A 21,289-nucleotide genomic window follows, 5' to 3' on the forward strand; every position below is an offset into this window, starting at 1 on the left:
TTGGAAATTTTGTGGTGATTTTTGGAAGTGTCACCAAAATCGCCAAATTTGTGGCTTGGTGCGAGCCCTTGTTTATGGGGTTTAATTGGGTATTCAAAGGTTTATAATTCTGTGTTGAATACATCCCCTTGGTCTATAACATCAGAAGTTATTAGAGAGACACACATTAATTTGGACAGTTCTGCCTCTAGCACAGAAACTTTTTATTTTATGAGATATTTCTACATCACTCTATGAAGTAAGCCACCATGTTCAAATCCTGGATTACGAGTTAGCAATTGATCCATTACTTTGACTATCCGATCACACAATTCATATGGGCATTCCTGTTTCATCTGCTTTATCTTGCCAGACAAGGACACATTTAACGTAATGCCATACAACGTTCTCATCATTTCTCTAAAAACATCCCTTGTCCTACGTTGCTGTCCACAGTTCTGTACAATACTAACCCACAAACCATTTCCAACCACTTTTTGTAAGATTCTGCCTACATCTTCTGAATTCAGGTTACATGTCTCTCTAACCCTTTGTACCTCACAGAACCATTTCATAAATCTATTGATGTCATATGTGGTACTTGCCCAGTCTCTCTATAATAACAATAACATCTATCTCCTGAGGCTTTAATTGCTTTGGTATGAGATGTACCTCACCTGTATTGTCAGTGTTTAATACAGTTGTAGTGACAACAGGGGCTGCTGGGAAACTAGATGCTTGATACAATTCATTCCATGGATAAATTTGTTTGTGTTTTTTAAATTTGGAAATATTATTTTGACAAAGCTGATCAGATTTTTCACCAACTTCATCAAAAGCAATATATACTGCATGTTTATGCTCTTCCAGCTTCTTCTCTACATCTTGTGTTTCACTGACAATTCATCATTAGCTACTGTTAAATGGTCATACCGATTGGCCTTTTCAAGTAATGCCTCACCAGTAGTAATGGCATGCAACCATCTTTAACTCAGAAATCTTTTCATTCGACTGTTTTAGCAAAGTTTCATATCTGTCAGCCTTTTCCGTAATATTTTTATCCTTTTGTTTAATTATTTCTGCCATTTTTTCAAAAAAACAGGATAATAATCCATGAAGGACCATTGCTTTATGTTTGGATTCCTTAGTTTTCTTATCAAAAACACGGTCAGCTATAAAGTTTTTCATTAAATCCCATGAATTTTTACATTCCTGTGGGATTTCATATGGTTGTCTATGGTTATATAATTTATTAACCATATGCTGTCCCTTATTGCTATTATCGACAACTGAAGCCATTGTATAGAGAAAAAAACCTCTAACTTAATATATAAATAAACAAAAAATGTTCTTACCAACCCTTGAGGTTCACGGTCACCAATGTCCAGACCACAGTCCTAGGGTTCCAACCTTCCTTTCAGGGCTCCACAGGGCTTCACTGCAGGCTCTTGGGTCACTTATCCTTAAAGCTTCTTCTGGTCACTAGTCGCGGCACCAAAATGGTATTCTAAAAATTATATCCGGGTCACGGCACCAATGTGTTGTATTTTCACTGACATGCCATTTACCATGCAAAATTTTGAATGTGATCTCTTTTTTTTTTAAAAGGTTTTTATTTTGCATTTTATAACAACAAATAAACAAACATTATATGGTTTGCGGTTCTATCTTCTTACTTTATAGCACAGCTTACATATTTAATACATTTGAGTCCTGTACATTTGTATACACTCTATTTCAGAAAGGTTCTGATTCTGTTAGTCCTAAATCCCTTGAATAGGTGGTGCAGCTAGTTCTGTCACTGTTAGCTTATCCCCCTTTATCCTACGGCTCCTCTATGGCGTCTAGCCAATCTCGCCAAACTAGATCATACTTCTGGGGACATCCTCTTGCAGTGTAGGTGAGTTGTATTAGGGGGAGTGTTGCTTTAATCAAGTTCAACCAGCCATTAACTGTGGGGGAGAGGGGGGACATCCAATTCAGGAGGATACATTTCCTGGCATAGAACAGTAATGTACGAAAGAGTATTCTCATGGCCGCCCTAGGGGTGACCTCATCTATTACACCGAGAATGCATACCTGAGGAGTTAATAATTGAGGCAGTGCAATTTTAACCTGGATATAGTTGAGAACCTGAGACCAGAAGGCTTGGATTCGGGGGCATGACCAGATAAGATGTAAATAAGATGCCTCTGAGGCCCTATACTTAGGACACTGTGGTGAGTCCCGTCGGTTCATACGGAACAGCCTATTTGGGGTTAAGTGGAGTCTATGTAGGATCTTGAACTGGATTAGTCTATCTCTGGTTGAGACGAGGTAGTCATAGGCCCTAGCAGTCGCCTCTTCCCAATCTTCGTCCTCTAGCCCCGGGATGTCTCTGCTCCAGGCTGCACCCGCTGTATGAAATGGAGGTTTAATAGTAGCTAGGAGAAGCGAGTACAGCCTGGTGACAAGTTTTTTGGCGGTGGGGGCTCTAAGGGGAATGTGATCTCTTAACAAGCCTTCAAATAATTTGCCCACCATGGATGTCAAACTTACTGACCTATAATTACCAGGCTGAGATCATAATCCCTTTTAAATATAGCTTTCCTCCAATCCATAGGTACCATACCAAATAGAGGCCTGTCTTAAACTAAACTAACCTCTTTTAATACAGAGGATGTATTGTATCTGGCCCTGGCATCTTGTTTACATTAATTTTTAGTAAAGCTTTATGAACCATATCCTGAGTCAGCCACTGACTAGTTTAAGGTGAGCCAACAGTGTAGCTATGAGGTGGGTCTTGTAAATCGGACTCCTCTATTGTATACACTAAAGAATTTAGCATATTTGTCTTTTCATTATCTGTTACAATCATAATGGTACAATTATTTAAAGGAGAGCCACACTCTCAGCCCACATATTTTTACTATTTATATACATAGTACATATATACATAATTAATATAAACTTTTTGGTTTTAGACTTAACCTTTACCGCAATGCACTCCTCATTTTCTATCTTTGCCTTCCAAATTTCTGTTTTACAACATTTTCTATAGTTTATACTATATCATTTATGTTAATTTAATGCAGCTTTTGTTCACACAGACTTGTAGTTTTTAATTTTTTTTCTCTCCTTTCCTATTAACTTCTTTACTTCTATATTAAGCCATATTGGGTTTGCCAAAGTGTATTATTTGTGCTTTTATCGATTGTATTAGTATATGGGTATTAACATAAGAAAACAACAGAGCTTATAAAATGTAGAGAGACAATACAGGCAGTTCCCTGTGTCTGGCACAAGGAAGGCAGATACTCTGCCTGGAGAGACAAAGGGGCAAATTTACTTACCTTCGAAGTTGCGCCAGCGTTGGCTTCACCGCAAATCGGCGAAGTGGCAAAATGACGTCACGCTAGCGCCCTTTAGTAAAAGTGTGAGAGCAGTCTGGATTGGAAGAATCAGCAGTTACAAGAGATTCTCTTCTGTGTCCATAAGCGCTTGACTCGCCTGAAGGTTCTGTGTAAAGCATCCAAAGAGAGTAAGTGTGTATTACATTTAAAGTGACTGTATCCTGAAGGAGAGCTCAATGATTTCAGAGACTGTGTTTGTTGGAAAAACATTAAAGTAGTTTGCATTCTTTAGTCCTTAGTTAGTTGGTGCGCCTCTATTGCCACCTGTTAGGAGTGCTGCTTGTATTAGTTGGCCATTTTTAGATAAACGGTTATTTACTTTACCAAAGTCTGTGTTTGCATTATTACAGTTTCCTAGTGGAGCCACCTCCAAATACCACTGTGGAGTGGCTCAGGTTTGTCCAATGCCATCAGGTAAGTGCCAGACATGTAGTGTCTGGCACTACATGTAACACCCGCAGAATGGGTGTCCATAGAGTTACAAATTATATATACATTTATTATTATATTTAAAAATTGTATTTTACAAAGCAAATCATAAAGTGAAACTGCATTTTATATTTTATTCTTATTGTTCAAAGCAGCTTAAACTTTCATTGACCTAAACAAGAAGTGCTTTACACTTTATTAGAACCATTTTCTAAGCTATTAATCAATGAACTTGTCATTCAAAGGAAATCTCCATAATACCTCATTTTCATTTCAAAGGCTAGTTTTTAGTCTTAATTCTTGATTTGATGGGTTCTCTGACAACTTTTTCTGCATTCTCCTAGATTAAAAAATATAAAAGAAGATTAATTTTAGGTGGATTTTAAGAGGCAAGATGTTTTACATAATAGATAAAAAAAACTGGCTTTTATTGAATCCAATATAGTTGGTTGTCATTTATGAATAAAAAAATCTGCATTAAAGCTAACAAAAAAATTCTTAACTTTAGTTGAGAACTGTATAATTTGTTCCTTGCTGTTAATATTTCTCTGGAATTTTATGCTTATCGGGTTCAGCACAATATAATATTATATTCTGTAGTTCTACCTGGAAACAAAGGAATTTGTAAAGGACCTGCCTGTTTGAAATTCATTTCTGCTTAGGCTTTAATGGTATGGGAGCCACAAGATCAAACCTGATATTATGAGTCACAATGTGACTTGTTTGTATTTGGACTTTGCTGTGAGCAGTAAATTCTAATAAACATTATAATTACAAACAATTATTTTGGAGCCTAAACACTGAAAATGTTTAGGTTTATTTTTATACAAAAAAGCAATAAACATACCTAATATTGATTTTTAATTTTTTTTTTTAAAAAAAAAAAAAAATATCAATTCTTGTACCCACTCTTGTTTTTTCTGTCTCTGCTTCTCACCCCAGTGAGAGGGCGAGAGGTTTTTTTTATGTTCACAGGCCAGCATGAGGCAGTACTGTACTAACTGAGAGCTCCTTACAAGGACAGTGTACAAATTATAACCTCTGTGTATGATATTCATAAAACCCCAGCCTTGAATTATCTAACTTCTTCTTCAGCTTTTTAACACTATCTCTGGCAGCCAAAACAACAGGGCTGTGGAACCTTCTCAGGAACAGTAACACCAAAACAGAAAGCATATCAAAGTAATTAAAATATAATGTACTGTTACTGTGTACGGGTAAAAGCTGTGTGCTTGCTCCAGAAAGACTACTACAGTTTATATAAACAAGCTGCTGTGACAGCCATTCAAGCTAGAAAAAAAGGAGAAAAAGCACAGGTTACATGGCAGACAACAGATAAAAGACCATTGTATTGGATAGGGCTTATCTGTTATGTGCTATGTAACCTGTGCCTTTTCTCCTTTTTTCCAGCTTGAATGGCTGCCCCCATGGCTACACAACAGCTTTTTTTTTATCTATCATTTCATTTTGATCCATTTTGCAGATGCTAGAAAAGGAAATCGCACATAACATCCATATTCAGATTCTGAGCATATTGTAGGTAGGTAATCAGAATGCAGGTAGGGTCAGGATTTGTGACTTAGAGGTTGCATAAGATTATTTAATGCCCTTCCCATCTTCCTCAGCTAAAGAATGAAATAACTTTGCTTTTTATTTTTATGTTACAATTTTGTCAGGTACCTTTCAGGTTGTAGATAAAGCTGCAATAGTGGGTCTGAGCAGATTTAGACAACTAGTAGTAAATAGTTCTTCATTACAATCTGAAAGTTCATTTTCAAAAACCTATTATCCAGAAAGCTCCAAATTACATATAGGACATCTACAACAATTTTAAGGAAATAATTATTTTTTTAAATGATTTCCTTTTTCTCTGTAAAAATAAAACAGTTATGTTGAATGAACACATATTGGTGGCAAAACAATTCTACAATTCTACTAGTTTTTATTTTTACTTTTAGCAGACTTAATAGAAAAGGAAAAGTTAAATAACTGTGGGTGCCAAATGTTATGATCATGTACCTGATTCCCCAGGCCTTCTGACATGAAAAGCCAATCTTTAACCAAAGGCCAACTTTTTCTCTACTGCTCATGTGTCGGCCTGGTGCCATTGATTAACCTTTCCATATCCATTAAGGAAAGGTGGTCCACATTTTGTGGAAAATCCCAGGTCCCAAGCATTCTAAATAATAGATCCTATACTTGTACCACCATAGGAGGAGGGTGATTTTTTAGTTTGGAGAGGCTAAAGTTGACCATATACAGGATGATTTATTTAACGTCAGATTTGTGATAACCTGTAACTACCTCTTACAGTTCTCACTGACTTCAGTGCAGAAGGAAGTGTTTTTTCCCAGCACTGAAATGAGTGTATCCTTGCCAGAATATATTTTGGGTGCTTTATTGCCAAATGACATAGTAATTATAGGTTAAAGAAAGACACACAAGGTGATCCTTTAAAACCAGCCTGCTTATTCATTCAAAGTATTTAGTGAAGGGCAGTGGGCACTTACACACAGTGTCGGACTGGCCCATCGGGATACCAGGAAAACTCCCGGTGGGCCCAGGTGTCAGTGGGCCCTCCTGCTTCTAAACATTTGGCCTACTTCATGGCCATTCCCTATTTCTAGGCTAAATTTAAAAGGTTTTTAGGTGGGCCCCTGGTCTATGGCTTTTGGGTGGACCCCTGGTGTCCTAGTCCAACGCTGCTTACACATCAGGCATATTAAATACAGTGAGAGGTTAATGCCACCTCAGCAGTGTGGGTACTCACAATAGGGACATTGAATCAACCCTTTCCCTGCCAGACGTTTTGTCCTAGATGCAAACATCTACTGCCAAGCAGCTTTTAGGCATTTTGTACTCTTTCACTTTAAGGGCCTTTCTTGCGGCGGTCTTTTAGTTTGCCCAGGAAAACAATATATTGGGGTTTTTTTCAGGACAACTGTCAGGCTGCTGACAGGTTTAAAGCAACTTAAAGCAAACAAATCATCTGAAAAGGATAAGTATTTCTTAACTGCTTTTTTATATTAAGGTTTATATTTAACTACTGTGGTTTAATTTTTTTTAAAAGGTTTTTTTTTTCTGTCTTGGGTGCTAAACAGCAAAGTTTGGTGTGCTAGTGTGCTTACAGCAAGTTTGTCACAACCTGCTTTACTTTGCAGTTTTCCCTCCGTTTGAGGGGGTGGGGTTTGATTAGTTGCACCTGAACAGACTGTATAAATAGAACCCCTGGGACTCCAGTGGAGCTTGCTCTAGTGTTAGCTTCTCTTAAGTGTTTGCTCGTTAAGTGGGGGATCTGTAAGTGGAGTTACAAACACCGGAGTTCTGTAAGTGGAGTTACAAACACCGGAGTTCTGTAAGTGGAGTTACAAACAACGGAGTTCTGTAAGTGGAGTTACAAACAACGGAGTTTCAAACTAAAGGAGGTTCAAACTAGGTCAAAAGTTTGTTCTAAACCCTCATTTTTATTTTATATATTTATTTTTATTTTTTCCTGTTTTGATCTGTAACTGGGATAATGAGTGCTAGCAAGATTGAAGGTCTGACTCAGTGCACAGTCTGCCATATGTATGCAGATTTGGAACAAGAGATCCAAAATGCTTACCTCTGTGGTGGTTGTGAGCAAATTGCCACTTTGGAGGCTCAAGTTAGAGCACTAGAGCAACAAATTGCAACACTGCGGTCGATTGACAATCTTGAAAGGAGTCTTTTGCTCACTGAGCAGGACCTAGCGGGGTCAGATAGTTTGGGGGGAACAGAACAGCAGCAGGATGTTAAAGGAAAAGGAAAATGGAGGCTGATCCGGAGATTATACATCGCAACAAATTTGCCAGATTGTGTGAAGATGATGGGAGTATGAACTCTGGATTGGCAATTCTAGATGGGGCTGATCTCTCTAACAGCCGGGAGACCAGTTTCTCTAGTAGTGGTGGGGGGAGAGTAGAGTCAGGCCTAAGCAGATTGTGGTTGTAGGGGACTCAATTATTAGGAAAGTGGATAGGGTAATTTGTCGTCCGGATCGCTACAACCGAACAGTTTGCTGTCTACCTGGTGCCAGGGTTCGGCATGTGGTTGATCGGATAGACAAATTATTGGGTGGGGCTGGGCACGACCCAGCTGTCTTAGTGCATATCGGTACTAATGACAAAATAAATGGTAGATGGAAGACCTTAAAGAATGATTTCAGGGATCTAGGCTCTAAGATCAAGGAAAGGTCTTCCAATGTAATCTTTTCTGAAATTTTGCCTGTGCCACGTGCAAGTTTAGGAAAACAGCGGGAGTTTAGGGAGCTTAATGCGTGGCTCAAGTCTTGGTGCAGGAAGGAAGGGTTTGGGTTCCTAGAGCACTGGGCTGACTTTTCGTTGGGGTACAACCTATACAGCCGTGACGGTTTGCACCTCAATGGAAGGGGGTCCGCGGTGCTAGGGGAAAGAATGGCTAAGAGGTTGGAGGAGTGTTTAAACTAGGCAAGGGGGGGGGGGGTGGGTGAGATAAAGGATTGTGGGGAAGCTAGTGTAGACGGGGCAGTGGGGTTAGTAAGGGGTCATGGGGGAGGAGTGAGGGGGGCATACAGTTTACCAGCTAAGGAGGTCCCTCTGTTACAAGGAAAACAGAATAATACTAACTTAACGTATAATTCTTCACTAAGTAATGCACATTTCAAAAGTAAAAGTAGTAACCTCCGCTGTATGCTGGCAAATGCACGGAGTTTGTCAGGTAAAATGGGAGACCTAGAATTAATTGCATGCTCTAAAAATTATGATATAATTGGTATCACTGAGACCTGGTGGGATGAAACATGTGACTGGATTGTGAATTTAAATGGTTACACCCTTTTTAGGAGGGACAGAGGGATTAAAAAGGGTGGAGGAGTGGGTTTGTATGTAAAGCCTGAATTAAAGCCATGCGCTAAAGAAATAAAAATAGCTGGCACTGGTGAGGGTGTAGAATCACTCTGGGTAGAGATTTCGACTGGGCAAAAGGTATCAAAAAGAATTATCATTGGTGTATGCTATAAACCACCTCGTATAAGTGTCGAGTATGAAGCCCAGCTACTCTTGCAGATACAAGCGGCTTCACAGCTGGGTCAAGTTGTTGCTATGGGTGACTTCAATTATCCAGACATTGACTGGGGTAATGGGGTTGCTAAGACAGAAAAAGCTAGTAGGTTTGTAAATATGCTGAATGACAACTTTTTATTCCAGCTCGTTCAAGAACCTACTAGGAATAACTCTCTTTTGGACCTTGTAATAACTAACAATACTGAACTCATCTCTAACATTTGTGTGGGTGAGCATTTAGGGAATAGTGATCATAACATGGTCTCCTTTGAGATTCTGTTGCAGAAGCAATTCTATAAGGGAGTAACTAAAGCACTAAATTTCAGACGTGCAAACTTTGACAGTATAAGGGCATCTCTGCAACATATTAAGTGGGAAATGCTTTTCACAGGGTTAAACACAGAACAAAAATGGGAAGTCTTTAAAATGCTGCTTAATAAATATACTTGTCAGTATATTCCACTTGTAAGCAAGGAACGTCGTTGCAAAGCAAAACCTTTTTGGTTCAATAGAAGCGTTGGGGTTGAGGTGGGTAAGAAAAGACGTGCTTTTAAGGCTTTCAAGTTAGCTGGTACAGCCGAAAAATTTATAAGGTACAAGGAGGCCAATAAATCATGCAAAGAAGCTATAAGGCAAGCTAAAATTGCTATAGAAAAGGATATTGCAGCAAGCAGTAAAAAAAATCCAAAATTATTTTTTAAATATGTCAATAGTAAAAAAATGAAGCAGGAAGGGGTGGGACCCTTACTATCAGAGGGGGGTCAGCTGGTTGATGAAAACAAAATAAAAGCGCAGATTCTGAACTCGTATTTTTCATCTGTTTATACAAATGAAGAACCAGTAAGTGAAGGTTTCCTTCTTAACACTCCAATTCTAGTAATACAACTAATGATGCATGGTTCACACATGAAGAAATTCAAAAGAGACTTGAACATGTTAAGATTAACAAAGGTCCAGGGCCAGATGGTATTCATCCCAGGGTAATTAGCGAGCTTAGCTCTGTGATTGCCAAACCTCTTTACTTAATTTTTCAGGATTCATTGAGATCTGGCATTGTGCCGAGAGACTGTCGAATTGCTAATGTGGTGCCTCTATTCAAAAAAGGATCCCGTTCTCAGCCTCAAAACTATAGGCCAGTTAGTCTGACGTCAGTATTAGGAAAGCTTTTCGAAGGGTTAATAAAGGATAAGATACTGGACTTCATAGCAAATCATAATACTATGAGTTTGTGCCAGCATGGTTTTATGTGTAATAGATCTTGCCAGACTAACTTAATTTCTTTTTACGAGAATGTAAGTAGAGACCTCGATTCTGGGATGGCAGTGGATGTGATTTACTTAGACTTTGCTAAAGCATTTGATACAGTGCCACACAAAAGGTTACTGGTTAAATTAAGGAATGTTGGCCTGGAACATAGTATTTGTACCTGGATAGAGAACTGGCTAAAAGATAGACTACAAAGAGTGGTGGTAAATGGAACATTTTCTAATTGGACCAGTGTTGTTAGTGGAGTACCACAGGGCTCTGTACTAGGTCCCTTGCTTTTCAACTTGTTTATTAATGACCTGGAGGTGGGCATTGAAAGTACTGTTTCTATTTTTGCAGATGATACTAAATTGTGCAGAACTATAGGTTCCATGCAGGATGCTGCCACTTTGCAAAGTGATCTGTCTAAACTGGAAAACTGGGCAGCAAACTGGAAAATGAGGTTCAATGTTGATAAATGCAAGGTTATGCACTTTGGCAAAAATAATATAAATGCAAGTTATACACTAAATGGCAATGTGTTGGGAGTTTCCTTAAATGAAAAGGATCTAGGGGTCTTTGTAGATAACACGTTGTCTAATTCTGGGCAGTGTCATTCTGTGGCTACTAAAGCAAATAAAGTTCTGTCTTGCATAAAAAAGGGCATTAACTCAAGGGATGAAAACATAATTATGCCTCTTTATAGGTCCCTGGTAAGGCCTCATCTGGAGTATGCAGTTCAGTTTTGGACTCCAGTCCTTAAGAGGGATATAAATGAACTGGAGAGAGTGCAGAGACGTGCAACTAAATTGGTTAGAGGGACGGAAGACTTAAATTATGAGGGTAGACTGTCAAGGTTGGGGTTGTTTTCTCTGGAAAAAAGGCGCTTGCGAGGGGACATGATTACACTTTACAAGTACATTAGAGGACATTATAGACAAATGGCAGGGGACCTTTTTACCCATAAAGTGGATCACCATACCAGAGGCCACCCCTTTAGACTAGAAGAAAAGAACTTTCATTTGAAGCAACGTAGAGGGTTCTTCACAGTCAGGACAGTGAGGTTGTGGAATGCACTGCCGGGTGATGTTGTGATGGCTGATTCAGTTAATGCCTTTAAGAATGGCTTGGATGATTTTTTGGACAGACATAATATTAAAGGCTATTGTGATACTAAACTCTATAGTTAATATAGGTATGGGTATATAGAATTTTAATTAAAAGTAGGGAGGGGTGTGTGTATGGATGCTGGGTTTTCATTTGGAGGGGTTGAACTTGATGGACTTTGTCTTTTTTCAACCCAATTTAACTATGTAACTATGTAACTGGAACTTTCAAAATATGCAAGAATTTTGGTGTAATTCTACTTCTGTAAAAAATATAAGCTTCTGAATGTCTAATAAAATGAAAAAAATCATGTTTCACAAAGAACAATCATATATATCAGAAACATCATTTATTTTATGTAAGAGAACCCAGCTAATTTTGAAAGGTCTATGTCTCCTGAACGCGGCAATACCAAATATATATAGATTTATGGAGATTTCTCACTTGTATTGATCAAAATCTACAAGCAGTACAGTACCAAATTTCCAAAGCACAGCTCCCCAAACTGCATACTTTTCATTTCAAGGCCAAACATTCCACTAACAGTATGTTTACCCTAGAAAACTACCCATTATTTGAAAGAACAGGCTCTGGTGAATCAAAAATGTGTTTAAATAGATCTATGTACTCCAAACTACCAAGTTGTAATTGTTTCCTAAATTTATAATGTTTTATAGAAATTGGTGATTTGTTTTGAAAAATGACCTCAAAGCTTCCACTCTACAGCATCATATCTCCCACACATCATTGGAAAACACCCCAAATATGAAAGCCTGGGGTCCACTGAACAGTTTGATGCCCAATATGTATAGGTTTACCTAAGCATGTGGTATATAGGGGCCCTAAAATGTAGACACCCCATTTGAGCTATCAGTTCTGTAATTCCAGATACTGCGAAATCAGCACATTTTCATAGTTTTGGGGGGCAAAGGTAGAAAAAAGTAAGTTCACCCCAGAAAACCATATATTTTGGGAAAGTACACATTCCTGCAAATCCAAATTGGGTATGCATGTCTTTGTCCTCCAAAGTACCAAGCCGCAACCCTTTCCTAAATTTGATGATTTCTGTGACATTTTTAAAAATCACCTCAAAATTTCAAATCCCTGCGTCATCGTATTTCCCCACATACTTTTAGATACCATGAGAAATCACCCCAAATATGAAAGCCTAGGGTCCTCTGAACAGTTTTATGTCCAATATATATATATAGGTGTACCCAAGCACGTGGCATATAGGGGCCCCAAAATGAAGACCCCCATATGGTCTGTAATTTCAGGTACTGCAAAATCAACACATTTTCATAGTTTTGGTGGGGGAAAAGGTAGAAAAAAGTATGGTCACCCCAGAAAACTATATATTTTCGGAAAGTAAACATTCTCCCAAATCCAAACTGGATATGCATGTCTTTCTACTCCAAAGCACCAAGCCGCAAACCTTTCCAAAATTTGGCGATAAAAGCAACAATTTTTACATTTCTGAAAAGTAGAGGTTTTTACAACATTTCTGAAAATCACCTAAAAATGTTGCAGTTTGCCGCATTTATCACACACAATATTTTACGTACAAAGAAAAATCACCCTAAATATGGACGTCAGAGGTCTACTGAATAGTTTGATGCCCAATATGCATAGATTTACCAAAGTATGTGGTGTGCATGGACCCCAAATGAAAAACATGCGTATGGGGGGGCGTGGCTAGCCATGAAACTGACTGCACGCAATACCTAAGAGCTCCGTGCCTTGGACCTAAAAATCCTGAATATTAGTTTTATATAAGCAACTTCTCAAGATAGATCAGGACTCTACTGCCTTGGGGAACCTTTTCACCCCAGCAATGGTTAAGAAAAAGCAGAAGGAACTGAAAACGACGATCTCCCCATACCTGCATCGCACACCAGGCCCAGATTCCAGACACGCAAAGCAAGATGGCGTTGCAACCATGCCGACAGCTATAGACCCGTCAACACACAGGCCGTCTCCTCCACCCTCACCAGAAAATATATAATGGGAAGAAGGAGAGAACTCCAGTGAACTTATCCCACAACCGGAGGACCCAGACATGGACTCCGGAGCTGAACCGCTGACTGCTCAGGTATTGCGCACTTACAAGTACACTATAGCACAGGCAGTACAAACTGCAGTATATGCAGCTGTTAAAGACTTTCAGCGAGATATATCTAAGCTGGGAGAACGCACGGATAAGCTAGAAACATTCACTGATGACATAGCGCAAAGGGTGGCAAATATGGAGGAGGATAACATCACTCTGAGAGATGAGATTTTACAGTTGCAAGACCATTGTGAGGATTTAGAAAATCGATCTCGGAGACAAAACCTGAGGTTTAGGGGAATCCCTGAAAGCATAAATACAGCGGAATTGCCCCACTTCCTACAGGACTTTTTCAAATCCTTATGCCCAGACCTCCCACTGGAGCTGTGGAGACTAGACCGAGCACACAGGTCTTTAGCAACTAGACCACCAGACACCAGGACTCCAAGGGATGTGATCGTTAAATTCCATTACTATGAAAGTAAGGAAGCATTACTAAACAAACCCGCTCACTTAATGCAGCAGAATTTCACAATATTAAGATCCAGGTCTATGCAGACCTATCACCAATGACATTAACCAAAAGACAGGAATTACGCCCTGTAAGTCAAGCCCTGAGGAACCAAAAGATTCCCTACAGATGGGGTTACCCATTTAAGTTGGTGGTTACACACAAGGGAAGTACTCATACGCTACATAACCCGCGTAATGTGAAGAGGTTCCTCAATTATTTGGGCCTCCGGCCTGAAGACCCCGAACCAGCAGAGAGGCCAAAGTAGGCTAAGCCACCTTTGAGTCCACAGTGGTCAAAAGCTTGAAGCTCACCCTGGTAATAAGACAAAACAGAGGCGCCAAAAAGGATAAAAATAGCTAAAAGCACTTAAAAACCCAATGGGTAATTCAGAGGAGGTAGTAATGAACTTACCTCCTCCAAGCAGACACCAACGAAAGTGGTAATTTTCAATAATAGTTTATTCACAAAACAGTATTGCAACGAGTTTCGCAGGCATTTCCTGCTTCCTCAGGCAATATGGAACGGGAACAAAAACAACTAAAAAAACTAAAAAAACACAGAGACAGGAAAATTTGTAAAATATTATTGTATACAGCTGTTCGTCACGTCACTATCAAAGAGCACATAACAGCAGCCCCGACACCTTTTCTATCACATTTATCGACTCCATCAGTTCTGCAGATTCTGCAGCCTTTGATTTTTTAAAAAAACGAGAAATGTACTGGATCCAGACCCTCAGGACCCTGGTACCTGAGGGTCTTAATGAAGTTTTAGAAAAACTCTATTAATTCATCTTATATCATTCCATATGCCATATTGTTCCGTTTTATGTTTTATCAGTCCTCTCTTTTAGTAGCCTTTTTATCTAGTTTTATTGCACTTATTCATATATATTTGATGCTTTTATGACCGATTATTTATATTACTTCGCAATATTTCGGAAAAGGTGATGTGCATATCTGGTTGCATACTTTTGAATGATTGCCTGCATAGTTTTGCATAAAAACATTTTTTTATGCATTATTTTTATAATCGTCTAGGTATTTATATTTTGTTTAACATTATTTTTATTCAACGTTGTTTAGAGTTTTTACATCAGGTTTTTATTCAATGCTGTTTAGAGTTCATATATCAGGTTCTTTTTATGTGTGTAATTTTTATGTGTGTATTTATATGCTTTCCTTTGCATTTTCATTGGTTATGACACTTTATTAGCCCCAACCAAAATGGTCGTTTATACCACAATCTATTTTCCACCACCAATATGGCTACATCATCTCCTGTTTGTCTTTCCTCAAATTAGTCACACTATATAACACGCCCAGGCATCCTCAAGCAGCACAGAGGCGCCTGGCGTGTTTATACAAAGACACTGGTAAGATTATATCTATTCCTTCTTAAAAGTTATTGATTTCCCCTTTTTCTTGTTGTCTTTAGTCATTTGTGCTACATCCCCTTGTTTTAAATATACCTTAGTTCACTAATTTATGTCTCCCACATAGTTTAATTTTATGTTTTCTACCCAGATACTTTATGTTTCTCATTTAGACTAATATATACCAGCAGCCTATTCCCCATGTCCATCAGCATTTGCTTTCCCATGCTGTGAATTATTCCTCTTTTTCTTGTTTTCCCCTCCCCCCACATACTTCCCATTAATTAGTCACACTATATAACACGCTCAGGCGTCCTCAAGCAGCACAGAGGCGCCTGGTGTGTTTATATAAAGACACGGGTACGTTTTTTTTCACTTTATCTTAATTTCATTGATTTCTTTTGTTGGTTTAGACATCTGTGCTACATCCCCTGGCTTTAAATATACCCTAGGTCACGTTCTTTATTGTGTTACTATTGTATGTCTCCTATTATGTCTCCCACCAAGATACTTGGTTTCCAATTTAGATAATATATACTAGTAGCCTATCCCCCATGTCCATCAGCACTTGTTTCCCCATGCTGTGAACTATTTCCCCTCCCCCCCATATACTTGGCCCAAGGGCATCACTTAGTATCCACACTTTCCCATAATCCGAACAGCTGTATACAATAATATTTTACAAATTTGCCTGTCTCTGTGTTTTTTTAGTTGTTTTTGTTCCCGTTCCATATTGCCTGATGAAGCAGGAAATGCCTGCGAAACGCGTTGCAATACTGTTTTGTGAATAAACTATTATTGAAAATTACCACTTTCGTTGGTGTCTGCTTGGAGGAGGTAAGTTCATTACTACCTCCTCTGAATTACCCATTGGGTTTTTAAGTGCTTTTAGCTATTTTTATCCTTTTTGGCGCCTCTGTTTTGTCTTATTACCATATCGAGTCCACCCCGAGTGGAGGGGTATCATCCCCGTTTTCTTCTTCTACAGAGAGCGACGTTTTATTCCTGAGTGGGGTCAGGATAATCTCCCCACCTGCCTATACAGTGGTTGCCTATCGGTAACCCTGGTTTGTGAGTATTAATTTGTTTACTCTACCATTACTCCTTGTAAAAACATATTACACTATTGGGGCTCTTGGTGTTCCTTTTTGTCTCCTTTTTATACAAGTTCAAGCTCACCCTGTTCACCCAGGCTTTTCTTAACACCTTCACCAAAATAACTCATTGTAAGGAACCCCCCTGACATCATAGTCATAAGATTATGAACACGTCCTGGCGATAGCTCTGGATTGGCGGACGGTCTTTTCTAAGTGTGAAACCACTACTCCCCCACTTAAGGAGCCTATTGTGCGCCTTTTCCTCTCTTGCTGGTCAAACTGAGAGTTGATTTTTCTGGCCCTTTTTTTGTGTGAGCCCTAATACATCATTGAGACTCACTATTTCTCTTTTTCTTTTTTTCCCTTTCAATAATAAGGGAAACAAGCAACCCAAATGCACAGGTCTTTTTTGAATTTCTTTTTTTTTGCTGTTTTTGTTCTCTCAGCTATGGTTAACATTGCTTTTTGTTTCAAATAACACTATGTACAAATGTATTGTTTATGTTATGCTTACACTGATCTTAAGCTTGCCAGCTATGTTGCATGATAATTGTATGAAGGTATGGCTTCTGGGACAGGGAAGAGTTTTTCACACAACATGGGACGTCAGCCTTATAGAGGCTAAGGGACTACTGCATAGGACATATAATTGCTCTGTAGAGAAATATATTAATAATGGCTAAGAAAATATCTATAAAGGCTTAAATAGTATAGGGAAAGGGTATCTAGTAACCAAAGAGATAAGGGACCTGAAAGCAGACATAGCATTTATTCAGGAGACTCATTTTCAAAAAACTGGTTCCCAGAGATTGTATTCTAAATTTTACCCCACAGCATATTATGCATCTGGTGTAACTAAAAAAGCAGGTGTAGCCATATTGATACATAAGGACTGTCTTTCAGCCTCTTGTTTTTATATGGTCATGAAACTCCTCGGTAACTTATATTTTACAAGAGGGCGTACTTTATTCACTATATATATCTTATCAGGAGGTTTCTCTTCATCATATATTTTGCAATTTTGTAAGCATTTTATTACATGATGTAACTACTCCTGTTAGACCAATTCAATTGCTCGAGTTACCCTTCACACAAAATTTATATCATGCTAGATATGTTAAGATCAAGCCAATACGTATTATCGTGACGTTTTAATTGGTATATCCATTCTTTTATTGGTGGTGGCTATAAAAATGTTGTTCTGAGGGGAGGTGCTTAAGCTTCTGATGAAGTGACGTATTGGTCACGAAACGCACTCTCCCTGCCCGCGTGTATATACTATTTTAGAAAGTTTGAATAAAGTTACATTTTTAATTTATTCCTTGGCTCCACCGCTGATTATATTTATCCGGATGCTATCCCCCCATGTGAAGTGTTTGTGATCACTGTAAATCGATCTAATATATGGACACATCTATTGTTAAATACCACAACTCCACATTATGCCATTCATCACTTAATACAACAAAGACACACAATAGCATTCTTAAATGTATCCATTTTCTAAAATACCACATTAACTATGTAGCGCTACAGTAAATTGTGTGTTATTTACACCACTATTTAGCTCCACTCCCAATAAATGTGCACTGGATGAGACCTGTAATCTTAGGGAGTGAGCCCTCGCAACGGTGTGGAGGCAGGGTGTAGAGCAACTGTAACTGGATTCAGGGTATAATAATTGGGCGCCAGTGGTTCTTATAACTTAAACATGAACTGGTTTATTGAACATACACAATCCTCAGTGGAGTATACAATAGAGCATGACAGGATTTAGCATCACATTGAATAGGCAATACTCACAACACCATATGGTCAGTACTAGTCCCCACAGGCAAGAGGACAAGCTCAGTAGCAATAAAGGTACACCCAGCTTTCAGCCTTTTCCCTAAGTGGAACCTGAGGGGAATCTATCTACCCTGTTCTTATACACTTAGTCCCTACTTCTGGGCTATTAGTACCCGGGATCTTAATCCCTCTGACTCTCCTCGTCTGAGCCTTGAGCTGCTCAGCTAAATAACCTGTCTATCTGTCACTCCTACAGTGACCTACAGTATAATGGTGAGTAGCCTATCCTTACTAATCCTAAGACAATCAGGTTCCAATCAGACTCAGCCTGTTAGCTCAGGCTAGAGCCAGCACAAAAATGGACACTGAAAGCATGGCTTCAGAGCAGAAAGAGCAAACAGTACCCCCTCCCAACTGTATTTTAGGACCCAAAATAGGTGTCCATAACATTGAGGGACTGCCTGCACAAAATACTAGGTGTGGCTATTTTACACATCCCTACATTCTCCCCCTGGTGAATTCCTTACGTCCTGGCAAGGAACATATTCAAATAACAACACACAAAAATACATTGCAACCTTAACCTGTTATGGAATTACTGTATGGTTAACATCCGTTTCAGTAGCCTCTCCATAGGTCTACCAGGGAACAATGGTTAACCTGCAAAGTAAACAGTTAAACATATCACACCAGGCTTATTGGGTTAGTAACACACAGGTATCATATCAACAAGTCCAGTATGAGCACCAATTATATTCATAGCAGGGAAAGATAGATCAGAATAACAAGGCACCACATAGCAGGGTCTCCCCAGAGTATCATAAGTAAAATATGAAGGAGGCCTCCTAATTTGATCCCCTCTCCTTACTTCCTCAGGAACCATCATGACAGGTGTAGGCTCCGCATTTACCAATGAACCAGTGTCAGGGGAATGTCCATTATCCTCTCCTGAACAAAACGGGGAGGCCTGAGCATCCAATCCACCTCTTTGAGGTAAAACAACACTGTCTCCAACTGACTCACTGGGAGCCACCGGATCTTCTGAGGGTAAAAAACAGTCATTGTTCACACTCTCTTCCAATTCACTCCCATTGGAAACATCATTGGTGTCACACACAGGATCCATCTCGTCACCCACTGGAGGAACCTGTGGTATAGCAAGCAAATGATTTCGATGCCATGCCTTAATCCGCCCCTCAGAGCCATGAATTTGGTGAACAGGGATCCCCGGCAATTTGCTTATCACCTCAAACACTTCCTTCCTCCATCTGTCGGCCAATTTATGTTTAGCAGTAGGCCCCAAATTTCGCAGCAGAACTTTATCGCCCGGTACCAATTCACGGTATCGTACCTTGGCATCAAAACGCCTTTTATTTCCAGCGTTTATTTTGGCAGCATTTTCCTCAGCCAAAGAATAGGCCTCCTGTAAGCTAGCTCGAAGACGAGCCACATATGATAATGCTCTTTGCATCCCACTCCGTCAGTCGATATTCCTGCTTGCACATCAATAGGAAATCAAGCTTCTCTCCCGAACATTAAAAAATAGGGGGAAAATCCTGTAGACTCATGCCGAGTACAATTATATGCGTGAACCAGTGCACTCACATGACGACTCCAAGAGGACTTAGCAGTGGCAGGCAGTGTTCCCAACATGTCCAACAGGGTTCTATTGAACCGTTCAGGTAAAGCATCTCCCTCAGGATGGTAAGGGGTAGTACGACTCTTCGCTATATTCAACATTCCTAACAGCTCCTTGATCAACCGACTTTCAAAATCTCGCCCTTGGTCAGAGTGAAGTCGATTTGGCAAACCATAATGAACAAAGAATTTCTCCCACAAAGTCTTAGCCACTGTAGCAGCTTTCTGGTCTTTGGTAGGGTAAGCCTGAGCATAACGAGTGTAATGATCAGTTACAACCAGTACATTTCCTGTCCCACTGGTATCATTATCAATACACAAAAAGTCAATGCAGACCAAATCCGAAGGACCAACACGCTTTAAGTGCTCCATGGGTGCAGCCCGAGTAAGCAAAGTTTTTCTCTGCAAACAGGGAACACATCTTCGACAACACTCTGTAACAGCATCCCTCATTTTAGGCCAAAAAAAACGGTCTTGTACTAGGCCATACGTTTTTCCAACGCCTAGATGCCCATGCTGATCATGTAGACTTCTCAATGCAATTTTTCTATAACTTTGAGGAAGCACTAGTTGTCTCCTACCAGGGTGATCATGATATAGCTGCACCCTATAAAGGAGGCCATCAATAATTCTCAGCTTATCCCATTCTCTCAAGAAGGAACTACTCTCCTTCGGTATTTCTCTCTTTATATACTCAGGGTCTTTCCTGATAACAGATTCTCTCACATGTCGAATCACAGGATCTTTCTTTTGTAGTTGAATCATATCTTTTCTCCCTAGTCGAAGAGAATTATGCACCCCTAATGCAGTAGTATAACTATACATAGCAGGAATACAATCTTTTCCAGCCCCAGCCCCGTAGCTCAGAGAAAGCTATGTGTTGTCCTTGCACCGCCGCTGTGGCACAGTGAGCGGCAATAGCCAAATTGGGAATCTCTTCCCATTCATCCTCATCCGGTTGCTGAGGTAGCCCAGGGCAACGGGAAAGAGCATCTGCACCCACATTCTTAGGTCCCGGCTTGTATTTCAATGTGAACTGATAATTTGTTAAAGCAGCCAACCATCGGTGCCCTGCAGCATCCAATTTGGCAGTGGTTAAAATGTAGGTCAGCGGGTTATTATCAGTCCTTATCTCAAACTGTGCTCCATATAGATAATCATGCAGTTTCTCAGTAATGGCCCACTTTAGAGCCAAAAACTCCAATTTATGCACAGGATAGTTCTTCTCAGTGCTGCTGATACTCCGACTGACATAGGCCACGGGTTTCAAACCTTCAGGATATTCCTGGTGGAGTATTCCCCCTAAACCTTCATAGCATGCAAAACATAAGGTTTCTGTGGATCAGCATAGGCCAGCACAGGAGCTTCAGTGAGCTTTTTCTTCAAAGTCTGGAAAGCTTCTTCGCATTCCAGAGACCAGTTGTTTTGAAACTGGGAGGCCACCAAAGATCTCTCTTTAGTATTACTACCTTTCAACAGTCCATTCAGAGGATGAGCAATTTTAGAATATCCTTCCACAAACCGTCGATAATATCCACAAAACCTCAAGAACGATCTCAATTCAGTCACGTTGCTGGGTTTAGGCCAACTTAGCACAGCAGCTACTTTTTCAGGA

The 21,289-nt window shown here is 39.6% G+C and overlaps 1 pseudogene; it reads right to left on the reverse strand.

The window, feature by feature from the left end:
- Positions 1-210: 210 nt before the first annotated feature.
- LOC108720024 lies at positions 211-1,278 on the reverse strand (annotated as a pseudogene).
- Positions 1,279-21,289: the final 20,011 nt, after the last annotated feature.

Source organism: Xenopus laevis, chromosome 6S (assembly GCF_017654675.1).
Source record: "Xenopus laevis strain J_2021 chromosome 6S, Xenopus_laevis_v10.1, whole genome shotgun sequence".
Taxonomy (NCBI): Eukaryota; Metazoa; Chordata; class Amphibia; order Anura; family Pipidae; genus Xenopus; species Xenopus laevis.